Source organism: Neoarius graeffei, chromosome 16, assembly GCF_027579695.1.
Source record: "Neoarius graeffei isolate fNeoGra1 chromosome 16, fNeoGra1.pri, whole genome shotgun sequence".
NCBI classification, from domain to species: domain Eukaryota; kingdom Metazoa; phylum Chordata; class Actinopteri; order Siluriformes; family Ariidae; genus Neoarius; species Neoarius graeffei.
This window is the reverse complement of record NC_083584.1, coordinates 30759746-30786727: the sequence shown is the minus strand read 5'-3', so window position 1 is coordinate 30786727 and position 26982 is coordinate 30759746. Positions and strand designations below refer to the sequence as shown.

Sequence of the window (26982 nt, the reverse complement as noted above, 5' to 3'; positions counted from 1 at the left end):
TTTGCTTTACCAGAGCATGGAGCATTGTATAAATTTGAATTTTAATGTGATGAAGTTCAGTTTTAATTTATTGGAGCATTGTGTAAATTTGAATTTTAATGTGATGAACTTCAATTTTAATTTATTGGAGCATTGTATAAATTTGAATTTTAATGTGATGAACTTCAATTTTAATTTATTGGAGCATTGTGTAAATTTGAATGCTATGGGTTATTTAAAGCTGAATTCTGTTTTAAAGCCTTACATACAAATGAAAAATAATGAATAAAAACTTCATGTAAGGAGCTACACACTGGCATGGTACCCAGCATTACCACCTCACAGCTCCAGCATCCCGAGTTTAACCCTGAGCTTGGGTTACTGTCTGTGGGAGTTTTGCACATTCCACATGCATCTGCATGGGTTTCCTCTGGGTTCTCCAGTTTTCTCCCACTTTCCAAAAATATAAGTAGATGAATTGGCTACACTGAGCGTGTACACGGCGGCACAGTGATTAGCGCTGTCGCCTCACAGCAAGAAGGTTCTGGGTTCAAGCCCAGTGGCTGACAAGGGCCTTTCTGTGTGGAGTTTGCATGTTCACCCTGTGTCTGTGTGGGTTTCCTCCGGGTGCTCCAGTTTCCGCCACAGTCCAAAGACGTGCAGGTTAGGCTAATTGGTGGCTCTAAATTGACCGTGAACGTGAATGGTTGTTGGTCTGTATATGTGTCAGCCCTGTGATGACCTGGCAACTTGTCCAGGGTGTACCCTGCCTCTCGCCCATAGTCAGCTGGGATAGGCTCCAGCTGCACAGGATAAGCAGTTACGGATAATGGATGGATGGAAGTGTGTACACTATTATGCATGGTCGCCATTGATGTACTGGCATCCCATGCAAGGGATATTATTGCCTCGTGCCCAATGTTCCTGGGATACGCTCCAGATCCACCATGACAGTGAACAGGATAAAGTGGCTACAGAAGACGAATGAATGAATACAAATTCAATTTAAATCACCTTCAGATCTTGATATACAATTACAAAATGGATTAAAATTCAGATTTACAACATTTAAACCCAAACCGCTGTGGCACACGTACAACCCCGATTCCAAAAAAGTTGGGACAAAGTACAAATTGTAAATAAAAACGGAATGCAATAATTTACAAATCTCAAAAACTGATATTGTATTCACAATAGAACATAGACAACATATCAAATGTCGAAAGTGAGACATTTTGAAATTTCATGCCAAATATTGGCTCATTTGAAATTTCGTGACAGCAACACATCTCAAAAAAGTTGGGACAGGGGCAATAAGAGGCTGGAAAAGTTAAAGGTACAAAAAAGGAACAGCTGGAGGACCAAATTGCAACTCATTAGGTCAATTGGCAATAGGTCATTAACATGACTGGGTATAAAAAGAGCATCTTGGAGTGGCAGCGGCTCTCAGAAGTAAAGATGGGAAAAGGATCACCAATCCCCCTAATTCTGTGCCGACAAATAGTGGAGCAATATCAGAAAGGAGTTCGACAGTGTAAAATTGCAAAGAGTTTGAACATATCATCATCTACAGTGCATAATATCATCAAAAGATTCAGAGAATCTGGAAGAATCTCTGTGCGTAAGGGTCAAGGCCGGAAAACCATACTGGGTGCCCGTGATCTTCGGGCCCTTAGACGGCACTGCATCACATACAGGCATGCTTCTGTATTGGAAATCACAAAATGGGCTCAGGAATATTTCCAGAGAACATTATCTGTGAACACAATTCACTGTGCCATCCGCTGTTGCCAGCTAAAACTCTATAGTTCAAAGAAGAAGCCGTATCTAAACATGATCCAGAAGCGCAGCTGTCTTCTCTGGGCCAAGGCTCATTTAAAATGGACTGTGGCAAAGTGGGAAACTGTCCTGTGGTCAGACGAATCAAAATTTGAAGTTCCTTATGGAAATCAGGGACACCGTGTCATTCGGACTAAAGAGGAGAAGGACGACCCAAGTTGTTATCAGCGCTCAGTTCAGAAGCCTGCATCTCTGATGGTATGGGGTTGCATTAGTGCGTGTGGCATGGGCAGCTTACACATCTGGAAAGACACCATCAATGCTGAAAGGTATATCCAGGTTCTAGAGCAACATATGCTCCCATCCAGACGACGTCTCTTTCAGGGAAGACCTTGCATTTTCCAACATGACAATGCCAAACCACATACTGCATCAATTACAGCATCATGGCTGCGTAGAAGAAGGGTCCGGGTACTGAACTGGCCAGCCTGCAGTCCAGATCTTTCACCCATAGAAAACATTTGGCGCATCATAAAACGGAAGATCCGACAAAAAAGACCTAAGACAGTTGAGCAACTAGAATCCTACATTAGACAAGAACGGGTTAACATTCCTATCCCTAAACTTGAGCAACTTGTCTCCTCAGTCCCCAGACGTTTACAGACTGTTGTAAAGAGAAAAGGGGATGTCTCACAGTGGTAAACATGGCCTTGTCCCTACTTTTTTGAGATGTGTTGTTGTCATGAAATTTAAAATCACCTAATTTTTCTCTTTAAATGATACATTTTCTCAGTTTAAACATTTGATATGTCATCTATGTTCTATTCTGAATAAAATATGGAATTTTGAAACTTCCACATCATTGCATTCCGTTTTTATTTACAATTTGTACTTTGTCCCAACTTTTTTGGAATCGCGGTTGTATTCCAAAGATGACTAATGTTAAACTATGACAACAAATTTCACATTTTCCATGCGAAAATTATTTATGCATCAGCTTGAAATGTTTATTGACGACAGAAATTATATTTTTAAACCAGATGTACAAATTAAAAAAAATTCAATTTGTCATGTTTAGATATACAATAATATACAATTACAAAATAAAGAATTAAAAGCCCATCCATCCATTATCTGTAGCCACTTATCCTGTTCTACAGGGTCGCAGGCAAGCTGGAGCCTATCCCAGCTGACTATGGGTGAGAGGCGGGGTACACCCTGGACAAGTCGCCAGCTGACACAGAGACAAACAACCATTCACACCTATGGTCAATTTAGAGCCACCAATTAGCCTAACCTGCATGTCTTTGGACTGTGGGGGAAACCAGAGCACACAGACACGGGGAGAACATGCAAACCCTTGCTAGGCGCTGGGCTCAAACCCAGGACTTTCTTGCTGTGAGGCATCAGTGCTAACCACTATGCCACCCCAAATATTAATTTACATGCTTGATGGCTGTTAAAACTATTCCTACAACATAATTTTGGATGTTGTAGGAATCAACCAGGAATTACCCTATAAAAGATTATTAAACCTATTATTTGTATCAGATTAGATTAGATTAGATTAGATTAGATTAGATTAGATTAGATTAGATTAGATTAGAACTTTATTGATCCCTTTGGGCAGGTTCCCTCAGGGAAATTAAAATTCCAGTAGCATCATTACAGGATAAACAGAGAATAGAAATAGAGAAAACTTCTAGATAAATTAAATTAGGTATTTGCATATACAAATATAAAAAAGAATAAGATATGGGGAAGAAGAGAGAAAAAAAAGAAAGGGGGGGGGAGGACCAACGGAAGAGGTATTGCACATTGTCCAGTATTGTTTATTGTCAGGCTAGGCTACTGCTCCTTCCCATCCTCTGTCCTCCTGTTACCCCTCCCCCCTCCAGAGAGGAGTTGTACAGTCTGATGGCGTGAGGGACAAAGGAGTTTTTGAGTCTGTTCGTCCTGCACTTGGGAAGGAGCATTCTGTCACTGAACAGGCTCCTCTGGTTGCTGATGACGGTGTGCAGAGGGTGACTGGCATCATCCATGATGTTCAATAGTTTGTCCATAGTCCTCTTCTCTGCCACCATCACCAGAGAGTCCAGCTTCATGCCGACCACAGAGCCGGCCCGCCTGATCAGTTTGTCCAGCCTGGATGTGTCCTTCTTGGATGTGCTGCCCCCCCAGCACACCACGGTGTAAAACAGGTGACCACGGACTGACAGAACATCCACAGGAGTTTCCTGCAGATGTTAACCCTCATCCTACCATGCTATTTTACACCTTAATCTTACCATGTGGGGTCCGTTTGGACCCCAATACTTTTCTTTAAAATTTAAGCTTATAAAGACAAAATCACCAGATAAGTTTTGTTCAGAACATCTTGTATTAATAACAGCAATACACTAAAGGGCCCAAGGCATAAAGAACACACTTAACCTTCATCCTACCAGCCAATTTTACATACACAAACTACCAGGCGGGGTCCGTATGGACCCCAGGAGGGAATACCTTGAAATCAATGCAGTAAGAACCAATTCAATGCAGCAAACAGACATAACTTTATTGAAGAACAAAATCCACTATGGCTGAATATCAATGATGTATTATAAATGCAATAACTAGCATACATGTAGCAAATTATTATTATGGGCTTTTTTCACCTTTATTGGATAGGACAGTGTAAAGACAGGACGGGAAATGAGTGGGAGAGAGAGACGGGAAGGGATTGGGAAATGATGTCGGGTCGGACTCGAACCCGGGTCCCCGGATTTATGGTATGGCGCCTTAGCCACCTGAGCCACGACGCCCCCGCATGTAGCAAATTATAGCGCCACAAAAAAAATTGGCATTATATACATGATTTTTGCAGCTCATGCAGCTGTAAAACATTCTGGATTACAACTTAGGTCTTTTCTTACAGAATTTAAAACAAAAAAGTAATTGTAAAATAATTTAGGGCTTTTGTTTTGCAGCCTGTGCTGATTGCAGCAGTGGGGTCCACACGGACCCCAAGAAGGAATGCCTTGGTAGTTTCATTATGGAACATAAAAGAAATAAAAGAAGTTAACTTTCAGTGTGCTATTCAATTATAAAATGAAAGACAGATAAACTTTACTCTGGGGTCCGGTTGGACCCCAGTAACAAATTAATTATACCTTCACAATGCAAAAAGCTGATCTTCCGGTGCTTTAGTGTTTTAATTAAGACATAAATTCCGACAAATTCATAAAACGGTGAGGCAGTATGTCACATATTTTTGAAATGGCAAACAAACATATAGGTGCGGGGTCCAGATGGACCCCACTTGGTAGGATGAAGGTTAAAGGACCGCAGCCTCCTCAGGAAGCACAGCCTGCTCTGTCCCTTCCTGTACAAGTGTTTTGGTGTTGCAAGTCCTGTCCAGCCACGGGCCGAGGTACTTGTAGGAATCCACAGCCTCCACCTCGACTCCCTCGACCAGAACCGGTCATGACCTCCCAAAGTCAATGACCAGCTCCTTGATGTTGAGCTGCAGATGTTGCACCAAAGGCTCAAGTCTTCAATTTGTTATTAAGTATAAAGCAAACATTTTTGTGACAATATTATTATAGCCATATTGAATACATTTGCCTTGTGTCTAGTAAGTAAATAAAAAGATGCCAAAACAAGCGAGTTCAGGATGAATGAAAGAGCTGGATTAGGGCCAAAGCCGCATACTAGCGTACTAAACAGTGTGCTTCAGTATAGGCGGAGTACTGTTGTAGCATACTTGTCTCTGTAGTATTCTAGTAGCCACTGCACTGAAGAAGCGGCTTGTTCGCTCCGCCCTGTTCGGGTTTGCTGTGCTCTGATTGGTCGCTGTGGCACGCGGCTCTGAACCAACCAGCACGCGGAGGAGGAAAGGAGGAAGTGAAAGCATCAGCAGCGCTGTCTCTGTGTGTGTGTGTGTGAGAGAGAGGAGGAGGAGAGAGAGAAAGACAGACAGGCAGAGAAAGAGAGAGAGCAGATACGTTACAGCTAGAAAACTCTCCGCAGCAGTCCTCCGGCGGAGCAGGGCTCCACTCGGCGCTGCAGGTGAGTGACGGTCGGAGCCGGGGTACTCGGGGGATTTGGGTGTCATAGAAACAGAAGGTCGAAGCTGAAGCTCGTGCGTGTTTTAGTTTCAGCGCTCGGAGTGAAGCGCGCGCGCGCCGCGCTCAGTGATTCTCCTTCTCGTGACCCGCAGCTCGCGCGCTGCCGCTCGTGCTGTTGATGATGAGCAGGGACAGGGCGCGTGGGAGTGACTCCGGAGCCTAAAGCTGACCTCCTCCTGAGTCACGCAGCTCCGGGGCTCAGCCTGTAGGGTATTTATACTGAACATCACCTGCGGTTTGGGGTCAGAATGGGATCTTACATTCAGCAGAAGTGATTTCCATTGTTTGTTTGTTTTGGTTGGAGGCTGAAACAATAAGGGTTAGATCACAGAGGAAGTGTATTATTATTATTGTGGTACTTCATTTTAATCCTGCCCTAACAGTTTTTTTTTTTTTTGTGATAATGTTGATCTAAGTTTTATTTCAATCTGCAGAAGTTAATTTGATAGATCAGATCCAATTTTAATTGATTTGTGGTGTAGTGGTTTGGTTAGCGCTGTCGCCTCCCACCAAGAAGGTCCGGGTTCGAGTCCCGTGGCCGGCGAGGGCCTTTCTGTGCGGAGTTTGCATGGTGTCCGTGTGGGTTTCCTCCGGGTGCTCCGGTTTCCCCCACAGTCCAAAGACATGCAGGTTAGGTTAACTGGTGGCTCTAAATTGAGCGTAGGTGTGAATGTGAGTGTGAATGGTTGTCTGTGTCTATGTGTCAGCCCTGTGATGACCTGGCGACTTGTCCAGGGTGTACCCCGCCTTTCGCCCGTAGTCAGCTGGGATAGGCTCCAGCTTGCCTGCGACCCTGTAGAAGGATAAAGCGGCTAGAGATAATGAGATGAGATGTTGATCTAAGTTTTATTTCAATCTGCAGAAGTTAATTTGATGGATCAGATCCAATTTTAATTTGATTTGTGGTGTCGTGGTTTGGTTAGCGCTGTCGCCCTCACAGCAAGAAGGTCCTGGGTTCGAGTCCCGTGGCCGGCGAGGGCCTTTCTGTGCGGAGTTTGCATGGTGTCCGTGTGGGTTTCCTCCGGGTGCTCCGGTTTCCTCCACAGTCCAAAGACATGCAGGTTAGGTTAACTGGTGACTCTAAATTGACCGTAGGTGTGAATGTGAGTGTGAATGGTTGTCTGTGTCTATGTGTCAGCCCTGTGATGACCTGGCGACTTGTCCAGGGTGTACCCCGCCTTTCGCCCGTAGTCAGCTGGGATAGGCTCCAGCTTGCCTGCGACCCTGTAGAAGGATAAAGCGGCTAGAGATAATGAGATGAGATGTTGATCTAAGTTTTATTTCAATCTGCAGAAGTTAATTTGATGGATCAGATCCAATTTTAATTTGATTTGTGGTGTCGTGGTTTGGTTAGCGCTGTCGCCTCACAGCAAGAAGGTCCTGGGTTCGAGTCCCGTGGCCGGCGAGGGCCTTTCTGTGCGGAGTTTGCATGGTGTCCGTGTGGGTTTCCTCCGGGTGCTCCGGTTTCCTCCACAGTCCAAAGACATGCAGGTTAGGTTAACTGGTGACTCTAAATTGACCGTAGGTGTGAATGTGAGTGTGAATGGTTGTCTGTGTCTATGTGTCAGCCCTGTGATGACCTGGCGACTTGTCCAGGGTGTACCCCGCCTTTCGCCCGTAGTCAGCTGGGATAGGCTCCAGCTTGCCTGCGACCCTGTAGAACAGGATAAAGCGGCTAGAGATAATGAGATGAGATGGGATCCAGTTTTAATTTGATTTGCGATGCATCATCTAATTTAGTCCTGTCTTAAAGTTCAGAGTTAAATTCAGTGACTTTATTTATTTTTTTAAATAGAGCTAAGTTTTCTGCATCATGTAATATAACTTTAAAAAAAGATCACACAGTTTAGAGGGAGGAACTGTATTTATTTATTTATTTATTTATTTCTATTTGAGTTGTGGTACTTCATTTTAATCCTGCCCTAACAGGTTTTTTTGGTGATAATAAAGGATCTGGGGGCGGCACGGTGGTGTAGTGGTTAGCGCTGTTGCCTCACAGCAAGAAGGTCCGGGTTCGAGCCCCGTGGCCAGCGAGGGCCTTTCTGTGTGGAGTTTGCATGTTCTCCCCGTGTCTGCGTGGGTTTCCTCTGGGTGCTCCGGTTTCCCCCACAGTCCAAAGACATGCAGGTTAGGTTAACTGGTGACTCTAAGGTGGGGTTTACATTAGACCGTATCAGCGGATCATCAGATTAACGTTTTTAAAACGATTAGCGTGCACACAGCAACACCAATACACGATTCGCGTGCACACAGCAAACACCAATACACGGATACGCTCGGCTCCGCAGGCATCCTGCGCTCCAAATCACTCCGCCCTGAACAGCGAGTGCCCTCTGGAGGGTGCGCACTCCGGCCCTGCGCAGCTCACAGAGCGTGCGAGTGAAGTGCGCGAGCCACTATTCGGGACTGAGCCCGCTGTGTGTGTGATCCCAGCGCATATCACTTACCACTTGCAAGTGGAAGGATGGCAAGCCTAAAGACAATCATAACTACACAATGGGCAGTATTTGCATCAGTATTTGCAGTATTTTCATACTTTTATACTCTTTAATGAAAGGCGATACAAGGCAGAAGTCCGCGCCGTTTTTCAGCAGTCGCGTCACATGACCAACGCCAGCGAATCAGGAAGGTGGATGTCACAGTGACGTTGTCCAATGACGACGCCAGCTAGAGCTCAGCACAGCGTATCCGCGTATTCTCAATGTTTACAGAGCACCGGAGCTGACACGATCTGGATTGAATACGTGGACCCTGGCGGATTCCCGTTTCCCGGCGTTTCCAGGCGTTTTAATGTAAACGGACAGTGCATCCGCGAAGAAAACGAGACAGATACGGTCTAATGTAAACTTGGCCTTAATTGACCGTAGGTGTGAATGTGAGTGTGAATGGTTGTCCTGTGTCTATGTGTCAGCCCTGTGATGACCTGGCGACTTGTCCAGGGTGTACCCCGCCTTTCGCCCGTAGTCAGCTGGATAGGCTCCAGCTTGCCTGCGACCCTGTAGAAGGATAAAGCGGCTAGAGATAATGATATGAGATGAGAGGTAATGTGGTATTAAAATCCCCCCCCCCCCCCCCCCCCCCCCCCCGCCCACAATATGATCATCCATCAAGATGTTTGCACTGTAAACATCGTCGATGCCAATTAAGGGGACATCGCAACACTACAAGTTTGGTTAAAAAATCGTCAGCCATATTTGTAGATGTACGCCAGAGAACACTGTTATCCATCCATCCATTATCTGTAGCCGCTTATCCTGTCCTACAGGGCTGCAGGCAAGCTGGAGCCTATCCAGCTGATTATGGGTGAGAGGCGAGGTACACACTGGACAAGTCGCCAGGTTATTGCAGGGCTGACACAGAGACAACCAACCATTCACACTTAAATTCGCCTACGGTCAATGTAGAGTCACAGTTAACTTAACCTGCATGTCTTTGGACTGTGGGGGAAACCGGAGCACCCGGAGGAAACCCACGCGGACACGGGGACATCATGTGAACTCACACACAAAAAGGCCCTTGCCAGCCGCTGGGCTCGAACCCAGGACCTTCTTGCTGTGAGGCGACAGTGCTAACCACTACATGCTGCCCCCGAACACTGTTATCCTATTGGTCAATCTCATCTCATTCTCGAGCCGCTTTATCCTGTTCTACAGGGTCACGGGCAAGCTGGAGCCTATCCCAGCTGGCTACGGGCGAAAGGCAGGGTACACCCTGGACAAGTCACCAGGTCATCACAGGGCTGACACATAGACACAGACAACCATTCACACTCACATTCACACCTACGGTCAATTTAGAGTCACCAGTTAACCTAACCTGCATGTCTTTGGACTGTGGGGGAAACCGGAGCACCCGGAGGAAACCCACGCGGACACGGGGAGAATATGCAAACTCCGCACAGAAAGGACCCTCGCCGGCCACGGGGCTCGAACCCGGACCTTCTTGCTGTGAGGCAACAGCGCTAACCATTACACCACCGTGCCGCCCCATTGGTCAATCTCAAGGAACATATTGTGGAACTGTCAAACTAGACAAGAAAATCCAAGACTTTTTGTCAGTGTGTCATGTCACATGAAGTCCCAGATGCCACTTTGCTGTTCTTCGATTATCACACTACATTACAGGCTTTTAGCAGATGCTCTTATCCAGAGCGATGTACAACACACCCAGATCAGCCTGGGGAGCAGTTAGGGGTTAGGTTCCTTGCTCAAGGGCATTTCAATCATTCTTACTGGTCCAGGGAATTGAACCAGTGACCTTTTGGTCCTAAAGCTGTTTCTCTAACTATTAGGCCATGGCTTCACCCTGTGATTGTTACACTACCAGGATTGTTTGTTTGTTTGTTCCCAATGTTCATACTTTGTCCTGATGCTGGAAATTTTGTTAGCTATGACAAACTCGTGTTAAAATTTGGCTGAATTTGTGTAATCTGATCCCTGCATTAATTAGCACAGTCTTTGTGTTGATGAATCGCAGGTTTAACGCTTTATATGCACCATGTTACGGGTCAATCTGGACACCACTTAGCTGCAGTTACACTTGTTTAGTAAGCAGTGCGTAAAAATGCACCGGTGTAGAATTAGACTACTTGAGAGATTTTTAGTAATGAGGAAATTTGTTGAGCTAAAGTCTGCCCCTGCTCTGAGACAGATATCTGCTCTGAGAGTTGGAGCTTCATGTGGCTCTGAGGAGGCTTCAGATGGTAAAAATATTATAATAATCGAGGATACTTTTATAATATACAATATGGAGGTCTGATGAGGTAAAGCTGCCAGTAGGACTGCAAAACCAGGAAAGATCTAGAGTAATGGGGAAGCCATGGCCCTAATGGTTAGAGAAGCAACTTTGGGACTAAAAGGTTGCTGATTTGATTCCCTGGACTAGCAGGTATGGCCGAAGTGCCATTGAGCGAGGCACCTAGTCCCTTTTATTATACACAATATGGAGGTTTGATGAGGTTAAAGCTGCAGTAGGAGTGCAAAACCAGGAAAGATCTAGAGTAATGGGGAAGCCATGGCCCTAATGGTTAGAGAAGCAACTTTAGGACTAAAAGGTTGCTGATTTGATTCCCTGGGCTAGCAGGTATGGCCGAAGTGCCCTTGAGCGAGGCACCTAGTCCTTTTATTATACACAATATGGAGGTTTGATGAGGTTCAAGCTGCCAGTAGGACTGCAAAACCAGGAAAGATCTAGAGTAATGGGGAAGCCATGGCCCTAATGGTTAGAGAAGCAACTTTGGGACTAAAAGGTTGCTGATTTGATTCCCTGGACTAGCAGGTATGGCCGAAGTGCCCTTGAGCGAGGCACCTAGTCCTTTTATTATACACAATATGGAGGTCTGATGAGGTTAAAGCTGCCAGTAGGACTGCAAAACCAGGAAAGATCTAGAGTAATGGGTAAGCCATGGCCCTAATGGTTAGAGAAGCAACTTTAGGACTAAAAGGTTGCTGATTTGATTCCCTGGGCTAGCAGGTATGGCCGAAGTGCCCTTGAGCGAGGCACCTAGTCCTTTTATTATACACAATATGGAGGTCTGATGAGGTTAAAGCTGCCAGTAGGAGTGTAAAACCAGGAAGGATCTAGCATGATGGGGAAGCCTTGGCCATAATGGTTAGAGAAGCAACTTTAGGACTAAAAGGTTGCTGGTTTGATTCCCTGGGCTAGCAGGTATGGCCGAAGTGCCCTTGAGCGAGGCACCTAGTCCTTTTATTATACACAATATGTAGGTTTGATGAGGTTCAAGCTGCCAGTAGGACTGCAAAACCAGGAAAGATCTAGAGTAATGGGGAAGCCATGGCCCTAATGGTTAGAGAAGCAACTTTGGGACTAAAAGGTTGCTGATTTGATTCCCTGGACTAGCAGGTATGGCCGAAGTGCCCTTGAGCGAGGCACCTAGTCCTTTTATTATACACAATATGGAGGTCTGATGAGGTTAAAGCTGCCAGTAGGAGTGTAAAACCAGGAAGGATCTAGAGTAATTGGGAAGCCATGGCCATAATGGTTAGAGAAGCAACTTTAGGACTAAAAGGTTGCTGGTTCAATTCCCTGGGCTAGCAGGTATGGCTGAAGTGCTCTTGAGCAAGGCACCTAGTCCTTTTATTATACACAATATGGAGGTTTGATGAGGTTAAGGTTGCCAGTAGGAGTGTAAAACCAGGAAAGATCTAGCATGATGGGGAAGCCATGGCCCTAATGGTTAGAGAAGCAACTTTGAGCCCAAAAGGTTGCTGGTTTGATTCCCTGGACTAGCAGGCGTGCCCTTGATTGAGGCACCTAATCCCCAAATGTTTTACGTCGCTCTGGATAAGAGCGCCTGCTAAATGTCATGTTATAATGCTCGTACTACTTTCAGAAAAGTTTATTCTCTTGCAGTAATCCTATCTTGTACTAAATCCCCAAATGTGTTTAGTCAGAAGGCATTGATAGATCTACTATAACAGCAGCTCTGATTATAGTTCCAGCTGGAAAGCAAATCCCAGGTTTATACAGGTATGAGTGTGCTTATTCTAATATATTACCATGTCATTTATGTCGTAACTCATTCACGGGGACTTGCACGGCGAATGATCCACATAATCCAAACTGAACAATAAACAGATCAAATCTGTGCCGTTATTTAGCAAAGAAGAAAAGCATCATCTGTGTTCTAGTGAAGCTTTCCGTGAAGAGATGTTTATTTAACATTTATGTAAGGAATTTCCCGTGTCAGCATTTTGTAACAGTGAGCAAGGTTTTTTTTTTTTTTTGGTCACAGGAAAGCCTTCAGGACAGAGGTCTTCCAGTTTCAGAGGCTTTCGAGCTTCATAGGAACATCAGATGCTTTTTTTGACTGATAACTTCCAGAGAGGAAAAAAGTGAGGCTGGTGAGGGAGTGACCATTTCTATGTGCTAACAGAAATACCAGGACCTTGTTTTGCAGTTATTCGACATCATTATTTGTAACTATAACTGGATAAAAAGTATGGCTTGGTGTTCTTTAGTTAATACAGAATGCAATTATGTTGGTATAAGACTAATAAAGCACTTCTGGATGTACTATTAGTGGAAAATAATCCGTCTCTGGGTTGTAACAGTAACTCCGCTTCACATCCGGCCACAGCACCGCACAGCAGCACCCCCTCCAATCATTGATTATTTTTCTAAAGCTGCACACCCCCAAGTGATTATTCTTTACTTACGGTATATGTACTGGCACTTGTGCAGCCAATGCATCACATGTATTTATTTTTTTCCTTTGTTTGTGAAGCTGGATCATTGATCATCTACCAAAAATGCTCCGTTATTTCCATGCTTTATTTTTAAAGCGTTTGTCAGAAAACCGTCTGTCTTTCCATAGTGACTGTGGATTCCAGTCATCCTGAATTAGTTGAGTCACTTGTGTGGCTGACAGTCATGCAGACGTCAGTCACCGCCCTTGCACCTCTTTTCATACTAGCTCTTCTGATTTTCTGTTGACTCTCGGAGAGAGATCGTGCTCTCATGTGTATCCAGCTATCCAGAAATGCACACCATACATTTGGGTGCTAATTAAACTACTCCAAAGTCATGCATAGTCATCAGCTTAATAACAGTTGATGCTCCCGTTCACATATGGTTAGCGTGTGGGGTCTGACTGCTTACGGTATTTGAGGCCTGTATCTGTTATTATGAAAGCGCTTGATTATAGCGCAGTGTGCGCTTGCTAAGAGCAGGGTTGGGCATCATGCGCAGTGTTGTTTGAATGACCACTTGATGTTTTGAATAAGCTCCGGGATGGTCTCTGGCATCCTGGCTTGGGAAAAGCAGTTACTGAAAATGAACGAATGAATAAAGTGAGTATTGCAGAGCATCATACACCGCACATTCCTGACTGTAGTCACCTTGTGTACCTTGGCCACATGGGTCACATTCTGACCTTATTAGAGCGCTGTAGTCTAAGACGGATGAGATTCGAGCGTTTCAAGATTGCGGAGTAAAATGAGCGCTGCAGCTTTGAATGTATTGCATGCGCCACATAGATATCAATTCCCCTGCGCACTTCCTTCCTTCCTCAGTCTCTCACTTTCCGCTGTCAATTTACAGCAGTGTCTGATTTTTTTTTTCTCACTTCTTTTTCTAGCACCCTACCCCCATCTAAATCATCCCAGCTCACTTCAGCAGAGTTGTGACTTTGTAAATGGTTCCCCTGCTGATAGTTTCCTAGCTAATTATTTATTTATTTGCACAGAAGTTGAAGCGTTTTGCCCATCAAGCTTTCAGGGACCAGCAGGTATGCTCAGACAGCAGGTACATCAACAGCCCTCCTCGTCCTTCTCCTCCTCCTCTGTCCATAGTTTCCAGGCTCAGATTAATTTGCTTTTTTAGTTGAGATGAGAGTTGCCATGCATGTAATTACCGCCTCTAGATTAATTATAGAAGAAGACGGGTGCAAATGGAGGTGTTGCAAGTGATGTACAAAGGAGGAGTTTTGTCTGTAACTTGAGTTCTAGCTTTCGCTATACTGTACTTATCAGCAAATGACAAATACACTGAACTGCTCAGTTGGATGGTATTTAAAATTTTTATTTATTTATTTATTTATTTTTTGAAAAGCTATGCCATATGCATTAAAGCCCCAGTACACCTACATCCTTAATTGCATTCTAATTATATTAATGGTGTGTGTTTTTTATATATATATTAGTGCTGTCAAGCGATTAAAATATTTAATCGCGATTAATGTTGCGACTGTCATAGTTAACTCGCGATTAATCGCAATTTAATCGCACATTTTTGTCACATGAAAAACCATTGTAATTCTCTTATCAGCATAAAGTGAATGGGCTTGTTCACTGTTCGAACTACGGGAGTACTCGGGGGATCCGAGATCCCCTGAAACAGACATGAGATCCCTTGAAAACATGATTTGGGAAATGTTGGGGGGTCTCTAAAATATTGGCAAAATGATGTTTATTGACATAGCAGTCGTGTGTAACGGGAAGCATTTGCATATCCGAAGTGAGCGCGCGATGGAGAGCCGTGCTCTGAGACAAGCGCAAGCACACCCCCCCCCCCCCCCCCCCCAAGGGAAAATAAGGGACCCCCCCCAAAAAAAATATCGGCATAGTTCGAACACTGGTTGTACCAATTTTTTTTTTTTTTTTTATTGCAGAGCATAACACGTCTTGTCACAGCCACTGCAAAGTGGGGCTGGAGCCGCCGATGGGAAAACGAAACCTAAGCCGAGCACCGTGGCTCTTCGGGGGAGGGCAGAGGACTCTGGCTGTGCGGGGCGTGGCATCATGTCACAGAGCGTTAATCTCACGATAAAAAAATTATCGCCGTTAAAATTGAGTCAAGTTAACGCGTTAATAACGCGACATTTTTGACAGCACTAATATATATAGTGTGTGTGTGTACACTACCGTTCAAAAGTTTGGGGTCACCCAGACAATTTAGTGTTTTCCATGAAAAGTCACACTTTTATTTACCACCATAAGTTGTAAAATGAATAGAAAATATAGTCAAGACATTTTTCTGGCCATTTTGAGCATTTAATCAACCCCACAAATGTGATGCTCCAGAAACTCAATCTGCTCAAAGGAAGGTCAGTTTTATAGCTTCTCTAAAGAGCTCAACTGTTTTCAGCTGTGCTAACATGATTGTACAAGGGTTTTCTAATCATCCATTAGCCTTCTGAGGCAATGAGCAAACACATTGTACCATTAGAACACTGGAGTGAGAGTTGCTGGAAATGGGCCTCTATACACCTATTGCACCAAAAACCAGACATTTGCAGCTAGAATAGTCATTTACCACATTAGCAATGTATAGAGTGCATTTCTGATTAGTTTAAAGTGATCTTCATTGAAAAGAACAGTGCTTTTCTTTCAAAAATAAGGACATTTCAAAGTGACCCCAAACTTTTGAACGGTAGTGTATCTATGAGAGACAGTACTTCACGAGAATGTTTCTATTTCTAAGGAAATGGACAGTGGTGATTAGGGCCCATCGCAGACACTAGGCTGTGTTCAGAACAGCAGAGCCAGTGAAAGTTAACCCAAGTGTTCACCAAGCAAATAAGCTGTAGTATTTGTTTGCCTACAAACAACACATTTTTAATTACAAACCCCTGCAGCAATTCATAAAACAAAATCAACACGAGAGGTTTAGCCATGAGCCGCTCAGCACCTGTGAAATCAGCCGCGAACGAGCAAAAATGGGCTGAGCACCTCCGTGCCATAGTTAGAACGGATGTGTCTGGAAGAATTTATAACTAAGAGCTGTTTAAAAGCTCTTTTTAGAGGATTAGAGGTGGCTCATATAGGGGGAAAATATCATATCCCAATCCTTAAAAACCTCATCATAATACAGAATATTTAAGTTATTCCACGAAATCAAGTCGTACATGATCCGATAGCCGACGAGGCATGTAGCGATGAGTTGGCTATAAGCCATGTATGATGAGATTGAGTGAGTGGAATAACTGTTTTATTCTATCCACGTTCCCTGGATTTTGAGAAACGGAGCATTTTTTTTTTTAATTTTTTGCAAATTCGATAAATAAAAACTTGTATGCAAAATGTCCGACAAAATCATTTCCGCTTGGAATGTAAACAAACCGGCGAAATGACAGTAACAATTTGTGAAAGATGCCATAATAATAATTCTTGAAAAATTAAAAAAAGATACTTTAATTCCATATTTTGTTGCGTATTTATTTTAATTTTTTGGGGGTTTTGTTTTTGAGTAGAGTTTTTATTTCGTCCTTGGTTGGTTCAGCAAAATGCTCCGCCAGTTTCTTCTTCTTCTTTAGGGTTTTTTGACAGTTGGCAAACCAACTCAAAGGAGAACTGAAGGCAAATTTTTTTTTATTATCAAAATTCTATTTATCTCATTTTATTAAATATAGGAATGCATTTCTGATAACTATTTTGTCACTGCTATAGCAAGTTATGAGTGTTTGAAATATGCTCTGTAATATATCGGTCCATATGTCAAAGCGATGGCCGTAAACGAGATTCGTTGAGCCCTGTGCGAGACATCGTAGGACGGAAGTAAAACGTACAGCGGAAATCAAAGTGACTGACATCTGCCAACGTTGTCAAAAGACGCACGCACCCTCCTTCGAATGCTGATGTAATCAGGCCGGAAGTTTTGTTTGTTTTGATGTCAATCAGGAGAGTTTGAAAAAAAGTAGGCAGTAATCGTCATTTAAACTCGTTTCTGTGCAATATTTCATTTGGAAAACAGTTTTCAAAATGGCGGCACTGACACCTGGCTGACACTTCACGTTTTGAAGTCTCGTGAAGATCGCGCGGATAAGTGACGCCCACCGTGGACCAAACAAACTAAATTCAACATGGCTAAAAACCAAATAGGCCCGATAAGTGTAATATTTAATTGCAATTAGTGGCCAATACGAGTCACGATATAAGGTTACTAAAACCGAAAACGGAATTGAATAACACGTTAATTAAGAAATAAAGCAAGTTTAAAAATGACTTCAGTTCTCCTTTAAAGGTGCATTACCACCACCGACTGGGCTGGAGCATGGAACAGGAGATATTTGGAGGGGGGGGGTTATATTCTTTTAGCTATTTTTGTTTCTTTTAAATACTTGATAACAATGTGATTATGTACCTGACTTGATGCGCACCACCATTTTGTTTTTCTCTACTCACGGTATATGAGCTGATATTGAGTAGTGGAGTAGCCAGAGTGCGTGATTGCTCATGTCCACTGAATGTGGATAGAATAAATATTATGTTATTTTGCTGAGATGTTGCTGACAAAGTGCCATTTCTGTATTTAACAAAGAAAAGGATGGAAAATGAAGCAGTTGGTCCAAAATTGCTTTTAATATCCAGTCAGTTGCTTATGATTTACTATGAGTAACAAAGGAGATATAAAACACAGACACTTGACCGCAATGATGACGGCAATCATGATACTGATCTCAGATCATATTGTCATACCCTACAGAGGATACGATACAGAATGGAGGCAAAGGTAAAGAGTGGACATACAAGTTCATCTTTATCCTTGCTGGGGTCACGGTGGATCCTGGGAACACTGTGGATGAGAAAACCACCATGTTTCACAGATGGGATAAGATTCTTATGCTGGAATGCAGTGTTTTCTCCAAACATAACGCTTCTCATTTAAACCAAAAAGTTCTATTTTGGTCTCATCCGTCCACAAAACATTCCAAACCATTAACTTTATTCTTCTTTAACCATTCTTTGGTAGAATGACTTGTGTGCTTAGGGTCATTGTCTTGCTGCATGACCCACCTTCTCTTGAGATTCAGTTCATGGACAGGTGTCCTGACGTTTTCCTTTAGAATTCGCTGGTATAATTCAGAATTCATTGTTCCATCAGTGATGGCAAGCCGTCCTGGCCCAGATGCAGCAAAACAGGCCCAAACCATGATACTACCACCACTATGTTTCACAGATGGAATAAGGTTCTTATGCTGGAATGCAGTGTTTTCCTTTCTCCAAACATAACGCTTCTCATTTAAACCAAAAACTTCTATTTTGGTCTCATCCGTCCACAAAACATTTTTCCAATAGCCTTCTGGCTTGTCCATGTGATCTTTAGCAAACTGCAGACAAGCAGCAATGTTCTTTTTGGAGAGCAGTGGCTTTCTCCTTGCAACCCTGCCATGCACACCATTGTTGTTCAGTGTTTTCCTGATGGTGGACTCAGAAACATCAACATTAACCACTGTGAGAGAGGCCTTCAGTTGCTTAGAAGTTACCCTGGGGTCCTTTGTGACCTCGCTGACTATTACACGCCTTGCTCTTGGAGTGATCTTTGTTGGTCGACCACTCCTGGGGAGGGTAACAATGGTCTCGAATTTCCTCCATTTGTACACAATCTGTCTGATTGTGGATTGGTGGAGTCCAAACTCTTTAGAGATGGTTTTGTAACCTTTTCCAGCCTGATGAGCATCAACAACGCTTTTTCTGAGGTCCTCAGAAATCTCCTTTGCTCGTGCCATGATACACTTCCACAAACATGTGTTGTGAAGATCAGACTTTGATAGATCCCTGTTCTTTAAATAAAACAGGGTGCCCACTCACACCTGATTGTCAGCCCATTGATTGAAAACACCTGACTCTAATTTCACCTTCAAATTAACTGCTAATCCTAGAGGTTCACATCCTTTTGCCACTCACAGATATGTAATATTGGATCATTTTCCTCAATAAATAAATGACCAAGTATAATATTTTTGTCTGATTGGTTTAACTGGGTTCTCTTTATCTACTTTTAGGACTTGTGTGAAAATCTGATGATGTTTCAGGTCATATTTATGCAGAAATATAGAAAAATCTAAAGGGTTCGCAAACTTTCAAGCACCACTGTATGAACTGACATCATTGGGCAGCCTGAAAAAATCCGTAAACAGTTGAATTTCAGTCGCCAATTTAGTTTCATTGTTTCGTCAACGGTTTGTTTTACGGCATCCAAAAGGTAAGAAAACTCCAACATTAGAAGTTTTGATTTTAGATACATAAAGTTGATGTACGTACCTTTTAACGTGACTAAATGATCACTGCAAATACGAGCATGTAGACTCTTGATTCCTTTCGAACACAGTGAAAGGTTTGTGAGCCGTTTTTCACGGCGTCTTTTTGAGACATTTTTCGTTCTTTCACCCTTGTGCACGACTTCTTTTGGTATCCTAGAATACCTTTTTGTTTTTTTTCCTCGATTTGATCTGTTTGAACATCCAAATACAGAGCAGCAATCTGGGATATTTGGAGGCGAAACACAAGGAACTACTGCAAAGCGACTGTAAACAAATCCGATGTCTGACGGTCAGCTAGAAATCTGAATACATAATGAGGTGGATCACTACCGGAAGTGATGTCTATTGCAAACAAAGAATTCGTATCTTGGCATGTTCTGTCTGGCCATTTTGTTCGTTGTGATGATGACGGGAAAGCTGTCAATTCTAACACACTGTCTTGTTGCGATTAAGTAAACATCCTTTTTTTTTTTTTTTTTTGGTATGTCTTAAGGGGATGAAAATGTTTTCACTTGAACATTCTTGATTCTCCAAGCATGCGTCATTGTGTTTGTTTTTTGTTTGAGTGGTGTTCACTGTGTGGGTGTCTCAGATAGACGGATGTCAATCATACACGCTCATTCGAATTTCATGATCAGGTCTTGGACGTTTTCTGAGCTGGTGACTTCAGTAGACATTTGAGTGTTGTTGTTACGCTCATATTTGTTCTTTCTTTAAGTTTGTAGTTGTTTAACATTCCGTGTTCTTTGTCACTGAATTCCTTGGAACAACAAGCTTGTCAGATCTGGCAGGTCTCTTTATGGTGCACTAGATATCTTTTGTTTTTTTAGGATGATCTGGCCTTGTATTCGCTGCTCAGACAGGCAGGAAACGTTGTGCAGATGTTCACTTGCTGCAGCTGCATGCTCGGAGTCCGTCCAGCTGTGCGAGCCTGGATTGCCTATGGAGTTTTTGTAAAAGTTTCCCCTCTCTGATAGTTGGCATATGTGGCAGCGTATGGCCTAGTGTGCATGCTCGGAATAATCAGGCTACGTCCCTGTGGTGATCTGCTCTCTCTTGCCTGTTCGGTGCCGCCGCCGCCTCTCCAGCTTCGGCACCGTTATTACTGGAGCATGCGAGTGTCTGTTACGAAGCTAATGAACTCGAACCCAGATCTGCATAAATCCTGCTGCGATCCTGATAGCACTTCATGGATCATGTGGATTTAACGTGCAGCACTCGTCCTCAGGTCTTGAACTTGTTTTCCGAGACTTTCTCTAAAGTTCAGATTTACTGGGTATGTGCCAGGACCTGGCAGGTGCATTGGATTTATAGTGCAAGGTGGCACTGATTCACTGGCTTTCCGTCTAAAGGTGGAGGAGTGTGATGAACAGCGTGGGACCTTGGCTTGAAAGAGCCTGTGTTGATATAGAGTGAAGGAGCAAGTGTGCGCGCCAGAAGGAGCCTCTTTTCCTTCTTGTAATGCAGGTCGTGTTAAACCAACACTTATCAAGGTGAAGAGAGTTTTTTTTTTTTGGATGACTGCGGCAGCGAAGTGGAAGTGAAACGTTTCAGCCGCGGTAGAACACAGCACTTTGCAAAGTCTTTGCTCGGCCTGCTTTGACATCCCAGAAAGTTCTAGCAGTCTTGAATTTCTCTCTTCAGTGGGATATTTCACTCCTGACCTCAGCTTGTTTGTTTTAGGAGTCGATCTTGACTGCATTTTCCTGCCGATGAACCGAGCGCTATCAGATTTCATCTTGTTTCGTGCAATGTTTGTTTTGGGTGTGTCTGCTTCTGCGTTGCTCTCCTTGAGCAGAAAGTCATGAAATTATTAGCTTTGTTTTCACACGAGACCCCACCAAGCTCGTGCGTTCGCATCACTGTGGTATCTGTTACAGTACGAAGAGTGCCGGTTCTATTACAGTGTGTCCGAGTGCTTCATTTACACACTGACCTTGACTTTCTCTGCCGAAAGCAGATAAAACTGAATGCGAGACGCTGAAACGCACAGTTCCGACATGGACATTTGATTGACTCTTGGGGGGAAGTGACCCATTTACGATGAGATGTAAAAATGCACGAGAGTTACTGCAGCAGATCTCAGTGCAGACACAAGATATTTTTTTAATCCTCTTCATGCACGACCATATTTCTCAGCAAAGGCTGTGCAGTATTAAAGTAGACAAGCTGTCAATGTGGTTGTGTAATTTTAGTTATTCCTTGACATGCCCCAAATCCTCTAAGACACTCCATTTTTAACCCATTCATGACACTTTCATGAGTCCATTTGTCCCATTTTGATATTAAATGACAAGTGCAGGTTTCTGGTGCTAGCTGGAGCCAGAGTCTGCGCAGTCGAGATGAGAGTTGAAGTCGGAGTAGTTATTTGGGAGGCCCATCCCCTTCTCCCAATTGGTTGTATTCAGTCACGTGACTTTTACTTGCGAGTTTACTTCCGTTGAATGAAGCGGTGGTCGGGCAAACCAATTTGGCCGCCGGCATGTGAAGAGCTAGCAAGACCGTCTCTGACTATTTTCGCAGTTTGGAGGCCAATGCACGGTCAAGATACCATCAGAACGTTGCTCTTTGCAACAGGATAGATCCTTACACGTTAACAAAGAATTTTTCCAATGATTGGGAAAATGATCCATCCGTCGAGCTCCCCGACATCTCAAACTACCTGGTGCTGCAGACATCATTCTACACGGACAAACCGATGAAAACCTGAAAAGCATGGAGGCGTACAACTTTTTATATGTGGCTGGGTTAAAGATCTAAGGATCAGGACACTACAAAATTAAATCCTGTATCGTTTTTGCCCGGGTAAGTCCGACTTTTTGGGATTTTTGTACGCGTCTTTGCGATGGTTGCTTGGACGCTACAAGTTTTAGTATCGGGTGTAAACGAACCACAGCCGCTCGATTCTCAATCCTCCCTGCTCTTCTCTTCCAGGTAAATCATTTGCAAAGATCCACAGAAACCCCTATAAAGACCTGGGTATTGGTGGAACAGGACAGAGGAGTTATCACGGCTCACTGTAACTGCATGGCCGGGGAAGCAGTTTCGTGCTGTTAACTCGTGAGCTCTGCTTTCGTGTTTACGTGGATCGTCTCGATTATCTTATCTCTCTAGTTCAGTGCAGGAGCCCAATCTACATCATCGTCCTTGTAAAGATCGCTGGACATCCTGATAAATAAAGTGAAAACATATGCGTTGGTTTACAACATGGCAACCACGATCAAGCAGGAAACAAAAACACATCGGAGGACTTGAGCATCTCCTGAACTTCAAAATAACCGAAAATGGTGATTTAAAAGTGATTTGCGAATCCAGACAAAATAAATCTGAGGAATTTACAAACCTTTCACGAAGTGGTCACTGCAAAGTCGAGCGTTCTTCAACTCCTCTCCCTTCCATCGCAACAAAAGGTTGAAGAGCCACCTTTCTTGTTTTTTGGTAACTATCACTTCACAGGGATAGAAGGTAGAAGAAACTCAGTTTCACGGTTTGTTTGATTTGAACAGCCCAAAACAACGCAAGCGTAGGGCATTTTAACGACTAGCAAAGCACCCCAGCGATAGCGACTCTTTGTGAACGGTGAGCTTAGCTGACCATCACTTCATGTCTTGCATATCTAATGAGGCGGATGTGAAGTCAGATGCAACCCACCTATACCAAGGTCCAGCATGTTACCAAATCCGTCGCTCGCTTCATTCCCGAGGGTACCTGCACCTACTTATGATATAGTAGAATAACATTTAAAAACTAATTTCTGGGGGAAAGTAAAATATGTGCAGATAGCAGCATAGGGAAAACGAACTGTTTGAATTAGATGATACTGTTGATCGGGAAAGACGGCTTGGATGAGAAAAGTGAAATGGAACAGAGGCTATATTGTCATTGAAACACATTGGGATGGGCGGAGCTACAGATTATACTGCAACCAGCCAGCAGGGGCGCTAGAGCTGTGCACTTTTTAGAGACGTTATGCTGTCTATAGGGGCGGCACGGTGGTGTAGTGGTTAGCGCTGTCGCCTCACAGCAAGAAGGTCCTGGGTTCGAGCCCCGGGGCCGGCGAGGGCCTTTCTGTGTGGAGTTTGCATGTTCTCCCCGTGTCCGCGTGGGTTTCCTCCGGGTGCTCCGGTTTCCCCCACAGTCCAAAGACATGCAGGTTAGGTTAACTGGTGACTCTAAATTGACCGTAAGTGTGAATGTGAGTGTGAATGGTTGTCTGTGTCTATGTGTCAGCCCTGTGATGACCTGGCGACTTGTCCAGGGTGTACCCCGCCTTTCGCCCGTAGTCAGCTGGGATAGGCTCCAGCTTGCCTGCGACCCTGTAGAAGGATAAAGCGGCTAGAGATAATGAGATGAGATGAGATGCTGTCTATAGGTCCGTAATTTTTATTTTTTTTAAATGGTCGTTCATTGACGCAAATATTCTGGAAGGTGTTTTATTGACATCAAACTGAGTTCTTGTGTGGACAAAAGGCCAAAATGCAGAGAAAATCTGTGGAAGGTTCCAGCTCAGAGAAAATTTGGGGTGTTTTCTGATTTGGTTTTCTATTGGCGTCTTTTAGCTCTAAAGGTCACCCTTGATTCAGTAGATAATCTCACCCAGATACTGTAGCCTTCTTAGAACTGCTATAACTGTTTGCTGGAAGCCAACAAAGGACAAATCTTCTTCTTTCAGCTGCTCCTGTACATTAGGGGTCACCACAGCGGATCGGTTGTGCATGTTTGATTTGGCATAGGTTTTACACCAGATGCCCTTTCTGATGCAACCCTCCCCAGTCTATCCGGGCTTGGGACCTGCACTATGTACTTATCCAATGGCAGGGCAGGGGGGGACCGGAGCAACCGGCTTTGGACTGTGTGGAGTTTGTATGTTTTCCCCAAAGACACAGGGAGAACATGCAAACTCCACGCAGAAAGGCCCCCGTTGGCCGTGAAGTTCGAACCCGGAACCTTCTTGCTGCGAGGTGACAGTGCTAACCACTACACCACCGTGCCACCCATCGAGTAAGGCCAAATGGTCCCCAGTTTTTGGTCTCCACCAGAGTGTGACTGGTGTGTTTACACCTTCCTAAACAACCAGCAGCAACAGGTTTCATTTCAGATGGACCAAATGAAGTACATCATGCTGTTTTCACACCTAGTTCATTTTCTCAAGTCCTCACTTCAGTTGGTTTCACATTGCAGCAATTTCCAAGTTACATCAAATGACTTGCACGTGCTGACGTTCCTCGATTGGTCAGAAATTTTGTGGGAACATTGAGATCGTTTCTCATTGGTGCCATAGTTTCGGATCAGTAAAGCAATTTCTCTGATGTTTCTACACACACTTACAAAGCTATTACCATTTTCCTAGGCACATTTCTGTTCTTTAGGCTGATGAATATGCCTTAGACTACGTTCAGACTGCACCCTGAAACGACCCATATCCGATTTTTTTGCCCATATGCGACCTGTATCCGATTTGTTATTGACAATCTGAACGACACAGATCCGATTTTTTCACATGCGACCCAGGCCGCTTGGATATGTGGTCCTAAATCCGATGCATATCCGTTATTTTCACATGCGACTGCAGTCTGACCGGACAGGTCGCATTCATGCGACCTACACGTCATCAACAAGAGACAAACGTCACTATTCTGCGTTGGCTAATCCCGCCTCTTTGGTGGAAAACAACAACATTTGTACAGTTTTCAGAATTTAAACAGACTTTTATAGAATTGATCAAGCTAATGGTGGATTTGGTAGGGACCTGGATGTTGATCTGTTAGCCTGATTAAATAAAACAGTTTCTATAACTGATTTATAACTTAAACCATCCTGTACCACATCGCCAGGTCTCGCCTCATCTCCATAGCAAACTGCACTGGTGTTTCTGCACCTTGAGCCAGCGCTGAGAGAAGTTGCAGAATTCAGCTGGCTATAAACAATCTAAATAAATATTTATAAAAATGTAGAAAAAGTTTATTAATATGACGAAATAAATATGTGCAAATTATTAAGCCTGAATTAAGAGTTTGGTAATACAGCGGCCGTATCCCAAATGACTGCCTACTGAAGCTCGAGTGCACTATATAGAGTTTAAAAATCCATTACTTCCTAGTAACATGTAGTGCACTTATATAGAAATTAGAGAGACATTTAGGAGTCAACCCTTGTTACCAGGCTACACGTTTTCATTTCAGTTCAGAAACAAAAACACACACGAGACCTCACACTTTAACACTAACCAGATAATTAAACAAACAAACAAAAAAAGAAATTAAACTTGAAGAGTGCGCTTTTTTTGTTTTGTTTACGTATTACGTAGATGTGCTTATTACGTGTCAATTTGCGCATGCGGGACACTTTTGGGTCATTTTCCGTTCATATTGGAGATCGCATACAAGTCTCATATAATTGGTAATGTGAACGGCCTAACAAAAAAATCGGATTTCACAACAAATCGGATATGGGTCGTTTCAGGTTGCAGTCTGAACGTAGTGTTAGTGTCTTTAAGCCATTTAAAGGAAAACAAATGCACTGATCTACATGTGCTCGAGAAGTAAATGCTTTTTGTTTGATATAAAGAGGTGGTTTATTTCCATATTAACACAAAGGTGTATGTATAATAAAAATAATTATGTCAGATCGCTTGCTCAGTTGTCAATTCTGATTGGTCTGGATGTGTTGATGAATCTTGTATAACAGCAGCTCTGGCAGTAGTGCCAGCTGTAACTGACTGGTATGGTGGATGTTCCACGTAATCTAAGACTAATAATAAACAAATTAAAACCTATTATTTCAGTTTCTCAGTAACATGACGGTCTGCATTTTTTTCAAAGGCCTTATTGCCTTATTACCTTTGAGAGAAAAATGTGTCTGGTGAGGGGATGTTATAACGTAAGCACATTAAATGTAGCACAATGCAACATTTTAACTAGAATGGCACTCTACAGTGTGTATACCTCTGCCAAGCCACATATTAGCAACATCAAAATCAAATCACATGAACCTGGGATAATACTAAAACTGTACACCAAATTTAATCAAAAGCTGTTCACTACTTTTTATCCCCCTCTGGCCGAAAGGCCCAAAGGGGGATTATGTCGTAGCGATGTCCGTCCGTCCATCCCAGGAAAGGGTACTTGCCTCCTGAAATCAACTCCTCTCGCAATTTTTATCCCCCGCTGGCTGAAAGGCCTGAAGGGGGATTATGTCGTGGCGATGTCCGTCCGTCCGTCCCAGGAAAGGGTACTCGCCTCCTGAAATCGACTCCTCTCGCAATTTTTATCCCCCGCTGGCTGAAAGGCCTGAAGGGGGATTATGTCGTGGCGATGTCCGTCCGTCCGTCCCAGGAAAGGGTACTCGCCTCCTGAAATCGACTCCTCTCGCAATTTTTATCCCCCGCTGGCTGAGAGGCCCGAAGGGGGATTATGTCGTGGCGATGTCCGTCTGTCCCAGGAAAGGGTACTCTCCTCCTGAAATCGACTCCTCTCACAATTTTTATCCCCCGCTGGCTGAAAGGCCCGAAGGGGGATTATGTCGTGGTGATGTCCGTCCGTCCGTCCGTCCGTCCGTCTGTCCCAGGAAAGGGTACTCTCCTCCTGAAATCGACTCCTCTCGCAATTTTTATCC

General features: G+C 43.7%; 1 protein-coding gene across 4 annotated transcripts in view; it reads left to right on the top strand.

Annotated features, from left to right (window-relative positions):
* The first annotated feature begins 5688 nt into the window (after positions 1-5688).
* elmo1 (engulfment and cell motility 1 (ced-12 homolog, C. elegans)) overlaps positions 5689-26982 on the top strand; it is a 202476-nt gene continuing 181182 nt past the window's right edge. For 3 of the 4 annotated variants that reach the window (XM_060942768.1, XM_060942765.1, XM_060942766.1), the window contains exon 1: positions 5689-5808. The gene's annotated coding sequence lies outside the window, so the exon portion shown is untranslated. Of the gene's footprint in view, positions 5809-12649; positions 12731-26982 lie in introns of those variants that run through there. The other variant, XM_060942767.1, reaches the window with a different exon arrangement.